The sequence below is a fragment of the Patella vulgata genome, chromosome 5 (assembly GCF_932274485.2).
Source record: "Patella vulgata chromosome 5, xgPatVulg1.2, whole genome shotgun sequence".
Classification (NCBI taxonomy): domain Eukaryota; kingdom Metazoa; phylum Mollusca; class Gastropoda; family Patellidae; genus Patella; species Patella vulgata.
Window position 1 is genome coordinate 50,151,473 of NC_065883.2, and position 8,893 is coordinate 50,160,365.

The following is an 8,893-nucleotide window of genomic DNA, read 5'->3' on the forward strand; positions in this document are numbered from 1 at the left end:
TAACTCAATTAGAATGAGAGTAAGTGTGTTACAAAGTCTCGACAAATCAAATTGCTTATCGCTCTGCTTACCCTGAGCAGAAAATGCTCATTATCGAACTTAGTCAAGGTATTGATGTAATGAAACTATACACCAAGTTTCATCACTCTCACTTAATTAGAACTAAAGTTATCATGTCCCAAAGCATCAACCAATCAAATTGCTTATCTCTGCTTACCCCAAGCAGAAAATGCAGGGGACAATAAACAGCAGATAAATAATGCTTCATGGATCAGCTTACTGCATATTGTATTTTTTAAAAAAAACCTAACAAACCCCAAAAAATAAATGACACATATTCATTTATGCTCGTAAATGAATTTTGTCAAGGCATTGACAACAAGGTTTATACTATCACCCAATTAGAATAAAGTTACCAATAAATTAAATTGCTTATCTAAGCTTAGGGAAATATGTATCACCAGACCCAATCAAAACATTCACATAATGAATATTACACCGAATTGGAACATTCTACCTCAATTAGAAGCAGAGTGTAAAGACAAGAGAGAAAGGTGGTGGTGGGAGCAATAAAAACCAACAACATAAACACATTTAATTTTCAATCAAGTTTTTAAACATAGATAAAAGACAAACACAGTATTGTTCCCTATTAAGTTCACCAGGATAGAAAGCATTTCACTTTTCTGACACAATAACAAATGAAATACCACATGGGTAGAAATCAAATTTGACACGACCTAGCAGTTTAAAAGAAGAAATATTACTGATCACATATTTAAAACTATAAGTTAAAACATGCTATAAAATTTGTTGAATACTAATTGTTGACATATCATGTATATTAAAACTTATAAAATGTGACATATACTTGTACAGCACCTGATTTGATAGTGCTCTGAAAAGTCTTTGATGTCCATTATAAACATTCCATCATTATCATATAATCAAAACTAGATGTTCAGTAAACTACCCACACACTTAATTTTTTTAATTAACATATTATGAAATGTTCATTTATCATATAATGTAAAAAATTATACACTGCCAGCAAAAAGAATCCAGATGACTATACTGGCTGAGTGATAGTATAAATAAATACCATGAATATCTACATCATGTACTGATTAGTCTAGTTGGCTATGATATTCTTTACATTCACCATAAATCATTTCTTTTATTATACCATTTCATCTATAATACCAACATATACTTATAGCATACAACGTTTTAGTCAAACTTAACATCCACTACTATTCTATCTATACCAATTATACACCTTTATTCAAATACATTTCGATAGTTCCATTTCTTCAATATACCCAGTTTGCATTTCTTATAGGTGTATGACTTGTATTTTGTGCAATTACACAGTTGAATAATACCTATCTGTTCCTGAATTGTTAGTTTTAACCCTTTTTAGTATTGTTTTTTATCTGGATTATCGCCCTTCTTATTGTTGGTATAATTACACTTTAACGTATGACGTCCAGTGGCAAACTACCGTCTTTATGTAACGTCATTCAGAAGACGCCCACCGTCTAGGCTAGTCACATTTTTTCCAATTGGTTCTTTGTATTCAATTTTAGTCTTTTGCTCTGTTGTATAGAAAAAAGGACTTATTTTAGCACGCTTATAATGGTTTATCCCTATTTTTTGATTACTACATAAGTCATTTAATTTTTACTTGGCTTTCTACTAAATTTCACGTAAAAAGTTTCTCGTAGTCGTATCTTCCTTCAATGTGCCTACATTAATATTTCATGTAGCACATATAGCCGATCATGACTTGCACTAGTATGATACGTTTGGGAAATATTCCCTTGTTGTTAGTTTGTTTTTCATTTTGAGTGATGTCTGTTTCACTGCGCATTGGACGCTTACAACTAGCCCCCGGATCCATTCACTTTATCTGATATATACGTTTGTTGTTTGTGATGTCTATATATTGTGACTTGTCCGTAGATTTGTCTTGTATATTTGCTTATGTATGGTGCAGTCCCCTTGACTTACTATTATGTATATGCCCATTTTTTTTACATTCTTTCTCCAAATTTTAAATCAGTGAAATTACAATCAAATTTAACTCATAAATCAACATTTCTCTAGTTTTCTTACATACAGTACAAATAAAGTAATCTGATTAAAATACAGATTTATACTTTCGATTGCTTACACTACATGAAGATCTGACCACTGTTTTGGGACATCGTATCAGAGGTCATATGAGCGGCTTTTGACCCTATATGATGTCAGATATTTGATTAACCAATCAGCATTGATGTTTCTAGTGGATTACCCACAGTTCAGTGCAGCTCACGCCAAAAGCTTGCTGTAACAGACAGTTATCTATGATAACAACTCTTCTAGATCCTAGTGTAGTAAAGACATGTAAAACGAAATTTTGAACTTTAAAAAAACGAAACGAAATAGGATCTGTGTTTTAATCAGATTGTATTTATGTCTAATCAATTGAAATAATTTATTCTTTATTAAAATATCAATTTTATTTGTTTATAAATGAAATTTATAACTTTAAATCAATCTTCTGGTAATTTATCAAGACAGTTGTGTATCAGTCTCAAGTTGTAACAAGCCAACAGTGAGGCTGATGTCCCCCGCCGAAATCCCAAAATAAATAGATGACACATTAATTAATCGCACATTTATTTTTTTCAAAAGTATCGAGCAATCAAATTATACACTAAGTTTCAGCACTCTCTATCAGATAGAATCAAAGTTATCTTGTCCCAAAGCATCGACCAATGTTAATAATTGAACTCAGCCATGACATGACAGCAGAAAATACTCATTATCAAACTTAGTCAAGGTAATGATATAATAAAGCTATACACCAAGTGTCCTCACTCTCACTTAATTAGAACTAAAGTTATCGTGTCCCAAAGCATCAACCAATCAAATTGCTTATCCCTGCTTACTCTAAGCAAAAAATTCTCATCTTCACACTCCATCAAGGCATTCACCTAATAGCCACCTATGCCAAGTGTGAACATTCTAACTCAACTAGAATGAGAGTTATTGTGTTCTAAAGTCTCGACCAATCAAATTGCTTATCTCTGCTTAACCTAAGCACAAAATGCTCATCTTCGAACTCCATCAAGACATTAACCTAATAAACACCTACACCAAGTTTGAACATTCTAGCTCAATTAGAAAAGGAGTTAATGTGTTCCAAAGTCTCGGCCAATCAAATTGCTTATCGCTCTGCTTACCCTAAGCAGAAAATGCTCATTATCGAGACTTAGTCAAGGTATTGATATAATAAAGCTATACACCAAGTGTCCTCACTCTCCCTTTTAATTAGAACTAAAGTTATCAGGTCCCAAAGCATCAACCAATCAAATTGCTTATCTCTGCTTACCCTAAGCGGAAAATGCTCATCTTCGAACTCCATCAAGGCATTGACCTAATCAACACATACACCAAGTTTGAACATTCTAGCTCAATTAGGAAGAGAGTTATCGTGCCCCAAAGTATCAACCAATCAAATTGCTTATCTCTGCTTACCCTAAGCGGAAAATGCTCATCTTCGAACTCCATCAAGGCATTGACCTAATAAACACATACACCAAGTTTGAACATTCTAGCTCAATTAAAAGTTATCGTGTCCCAAAGCATCAACCAATCAAATTGCTTATCTCTGCTTACCCTAAGCGGAAAATGCTCATCTTCGAACTCCATCAAGGCATTGACCTAATCAACACATACACCAAGTTTGAATATTCTAGCCCAATTAGGAAGAGAGTTATCGTGTCCCAAAGCATCAACCAATCAAATTGCTTATCTCTGCTTACCCTAAGCGGAAAATGCTCATCTTCGAACTCCATCAAGGCATTGACCTAATAAACACATACACCAAGTTTGAACATTCTAGCTCAATTAGGAAGAGAGTTATTGTGTCCCAAAAAGTGTGACGGACAGACAGACGGACAGACAGAAGGACAGACAGACGGACAGACAGACAGACAGACAGACAGACGGACGAACCCATTTTAATAGTCCCCTGCTTTCTTCGAAAGGCGGGGGACAAAAAGTTATTAATGTCCTAAATAACCTGAAACATACACTTTAGAGCTTTTTTCTTCTTACTCACACCCTCATGCATTTTTACCATCAATTACATGAAGTTTTGAAAACACTTAATTCAAAGTAGAGTAGATGAAATTGTAAGATGCTTACCTTGACATAGATAAGTAGTTGTATACCTTTCTAACACAATTATTGTAAACTTGGTTATACCATTATAAATACTGGTACATTCATATAGATAAACAGTTAAACAGTAATAAATCCAACACTAACTCATGTACTGTGCACACAGTCTGTCTACAAATAGTCAACTGACTTGGTTAGAATGTGTTCAATGTTGGATCGACTGAAACACTACACCAACTCACACACATTCACATTAAATCTACATGTATACCTTCTTCTTTCACATCCTACCAATTCAGTGGCACAATTCTACAGGTCTCACCACACAGCTTAACAGCTAGGGACACATCAGTTCATACTGTGGAGTTTTATTTACAACCCTTCTACGATTCTGTTTTCTTTAGATACTAAATTGGTAAATTAAACCTTAACTGTTTCTCCAGATAGACAAATAGTGTCCAGTTCTGGCGTCAACAAGATATCATAATTCATAAACAGTAGTTTGTGTATTGAGAGATTCTAGTCAGCAACTACTAATTAATGGATATGTAGTTATATACCCAAGTCAGTAGTGGTTATTTATGATAAATCAATCAGAGACGGTGCATTCATTTCAAAAACTGCCTGCATTAGCCCAGTTGGAGCAGAACAGTAGGACATTAAACTCCATTTCATTTCATTTACAGAAATCATGCTTATCAATTCATGTTTTACAATGAAGTCAAGAAATTTTGCAAAGAATTATACTCACATATGTGGTGTCATTCTTTAGCCAAGAAGGTAACAATTGTCAGTATGAGCATTATATGCTTAACACGTTATTGAGATGCACCTTTAACAACCGTTAGGGTGTATTTCAATATTATAATGATCCAAATAAAGGATCGAAATATGGCATCATCTTGGATCTGCCAGCTACCGATTTAGGGCTGATGAATCATGCGTCTGTTAAAGTTTTTTCACAATTATTATTGACATTAACTAGTATGTATGTTGAGCCAATGTTTAGGTGCACCACCAGGAAAATACAGAATTTTGAAAAGTTTTTTTATGAGCATAGAATTTGGACCGAAACACAATTCTATCAAGTTATATTAAAAATTTCACCAAAATACAGTCATATTTTTACAATTTTACATCTATTGTGTATGCGGGCTATACTATATACCGGAAAACACCGGGAAACAACCAGAAAACAAACGGAAAACTACCGGAAAACAAACAGAAAACACCATGTTATACTGAATACCGGCAAACACCGGAAAAACACTAAATACCGGAAAACACACTAAATACCGGAAAACACCCTAAATAGGTAACCCGGAGCCTGGTCCTCTGGAAAACACCAGAAAAACCTAACCCTAACCCCCCACCCCAATCCTCTGGAAAACACCAGAAAAACCTAACCCTAAGGTCAGTGCTTATTTGGAGACTTAACCTCTCCCCCAGCCGCCCCCTAACTTTCAGGCAATCTGACTTTTTGGGCAGACGGATAAAGTAGTGAAAACAAAAATTATTATTTCATCTAGTTGGAAAAACAAAGTGCCCGAAATCTAATAAAACACCAATTTTACTTTTTTTTTAAATGAATACCTGTTATGAATTGACTACGGATTAAAACATTTTGTCTGCAGTCACTCTACTTTGTGCGACATTTTCAGGGATTGATTATTATTTGTGAATGCAGCTGCAACAGTCTGATTTGATGGTTGGAATTCTGGTCGGCATTGGACAACTTTGGAGTTACTTAACTCACGGGCTAGAATAGCAGAAAAACGCATTTGCAGCGTTTACATTTTCAACTTTTTTCCATGAGGGCGTGACCCCCGTAACCCACGACGATTGGTTGCTTGTTTGGAATTCGGGTCAGCCACCTAAGGTAGGCTATATTGGACCACTTTGAAGTTGCTGTATTCAAGGGCTGGAATAGCAGGAAAACGCGTTTGCGACAGTTAAATTTTCAAAATCTTCTCTCGACAGTCCCGTACCGTGAACTGTAAACGATTGATTGGTTGATTGGAATTTGAGTCAGCCACCTAAATTAGGCTTATTAGACCACTTTGAAGTTTCTGTATTCACGGGCTGGAATAGAAGGAAAACGCATTTGCGGTCGTCAAACCAGACCCATCAAATGGGCACAAAACCAGACCAAACTTTTCTAGAGTAAAATTTTGTGTAGAATACGATGCCAAGTGGTAATCAGTCCCCCCCCCCCCCCCCCCCCGCACCTGCACTGAGCCTCCAGTCTAAATCATATCCAACAGCCTAGTTGGTGCAGAAAAGTTTGAATGTTAAACCCGATTTCATTTCATTTATAAAATGCCAGAGGAACAATAAGCATATCATGTCACAAACGGTTTAACTGTAACAAATGTTTCCTTTTTAGTAGACTGTGCTATGTTATTATTTTTCTTGGAAAAATCACTAGAACATGTCCACAATACACATGGTAAGACTTTGGTTGCACCACCACCCCTTTTTAAAAATCCTGAACCTGAGAACCACTGTTCCAGCTCAATTATTGTGTCCCAAATTTTGTGACGGACAGACAAACTTTTATTATTGAATCTGATTTCAGAATGCTGATATATTTCATACAATTCGGGGGGTTGGATGGCCGAATGGTTAGCTGTGAACACTGTATCATAAGGTCTGTCATTGAGTCAACTGGCAGAGTTTCAATTCCCCAGTTGTACGTGACAAGGAGTAGGGTCGCCTGTCCAACCTCGTGAGTTTTCTCCAGGTCCTCCAGTTTCCTCCCAGTGCTAAAGACCCACACGCGCAAGCGGATTATTGAAATAAAATCGAACCGTGTTAGTCCCAAAATGACCTAGTTTGTATCAAGTGGACATTAAACCCCATCTCCCTCTCTCTCTTTCTCTCTCTCTCTATTTCATACAATTCATGAGGTAATGTTATCTGTAGAAATTTTTTTGGCATTTAATCAAACATGCATGAAAGATTTAAAATAACCATCGCAATTAAATTAATGCGTATTTTATTGCCACGATCAAATATTTACAACAACTTATACCTTCCTACATGGCCATAAAATAACACATTAATGAAATGTTAAATTAGCACAACAGCAAATATGTAGAAGGAAAAGCAGCATAAAATTTCTGTCATTTAATTTTCAGCTGTAGTGATTTCAAGGCTTTACTTTAATAAAGAAAGACATTAATCCAGTCACAAATTTAATTTATCAGGAATGCGTTCATTAGTCTATAACATTGTTTACAGCTGGAGTTTCTAGACTACCAACCAAGGGCTAAATGCTAATGAACCGCAAAGGACAATTGAAAATGAAGGTTTTTTTAAAACACTGACTGTTGCAAGAGTGTTTATCACAATCTGTTAACAGTAGACACAATCACCATACACAAGCTCATCAAATGAAGTTTATATGATATGAGCATTAATCACAAATAGTTAAAGGAGAAGTTTAGCTGTTATTAAAGTTTATTCATTATCTGATATTAATATTCTTTCCACCACTTTCCGCCTTTAATTTAGATGTCAACTAGGACGTCATCAGGGTAACTGCCAGTCACTGTTTATAAACAAAATCATAGTCTTTTTACCGATTTTAAACATTTTATTGTTTCGATGTTTTGTTAATTTTTTATGTTATTTTACATTGTCTTTCCTTTACTGTTTTATAATTACTAGGCAACTAAACTGTATTTTTAATTAGCTACTGCTATGTGCTTCTGAACACTTTGGTGAAAGATATAAATTTATCAAAATTCACAATAATAATATGAAATTTTACCACTTTTTGAGGTGAAGAAACTAACTTTTCAAGTCAAATTCATCTTTTGTATTTAAAAAAAAAAATTGTTATCACGCATCATTATTTAAGAGGACATAAATAAATTCTGACTCCCGTTTTGGACCTGTCTTCAATAAACCCAAATAAAGATATATTTCTTTTTTTATTTAATCAAACTGACTGCAGTAGAACTTAGTCAATGTTCACATCTTTACCCTTTGTACTTGTAAACACTATAAGTAAGTCATTAGATCGAAAACTGTTATATGTTCTTATACAGTAGAATGTGCACTACTTTGTTCATTTTCAGTGAATAAAAGATATCCTGGCATCTTTATTTGTAAACTAAGACCTAAAAGATTTGTACTTTCTACTGAATCTGGTTAAAACTATTTCAATACAAAAGGGGGGTTGGATGGCTGAATGGTTAGCACGTGCGCGCTGTATCATAAGGCCTGTCATTTGTCAACTGGCGTGGTTTCGAATCCCTGGTTATACGTGACAAGGATTAAGGTCACCTGTCCAACCTTGTGGGTTTTCTCCGGGTCCTTCGGTTTCCTCCCACTACGCGCAAGCGAATTATTGAAATAAAATTAAACCATATGTTAGTCCCGAAATGACCCAGTTTGTGTCTCGATGACGTTAAACACCATTTCTCTCTTTCTCTTTCAATACAAAATAATTAATAAAATATAAGAAATATACAATGGCTAAGCAATCATCTTGCAGAAGTTTATCAAGACAATTATATATATTTAAACGTTTTTTAAAATCAGATAAAAATTGTGACATCTAGAGGGTCCACAAGTTAACCAGCGGCTGCCAGACAGGATACGCCCACATTTTTTGTACAATCAGGGGCACTAATCCAGAAAGTTATGCTCTGATATGCGCAAATATCAAAAGGGACTGATATCTTTGGGATATAAAGATATGTTTCAT

The 8,893-nt window shown here is 34.9% G+C and overlaps 1 protein-coding gene across 2 annotated transcripts in view; it reads right to left on the reverse strand.

The window, feature by feature from the left end:
• LOC126821229 (thrombospondin type-1 domain-containing protein 7A-like) overlaps window positions 1-4,356 on the reverse strand; it is a 241,053-nt gene extending 236,697 nt beyond the window's left edge. The window contains exon 1 of one of the 2 annotated variants that reach the window (XM_056101468.1): window positions 4,201-4,355. The gene's annotated coding sequence lies outside the window, so the exon portion shown is untranslated. Of the gene's footprint in view, window positions 1-4,200 lie in introns of both variants that reach the window. The other variant, XM_056101467.1, reaches the window with a different exon arrangement.
• Between the last annotated feature and the right edge of the window lie 4,537 nt (window positions 4,357-8,893).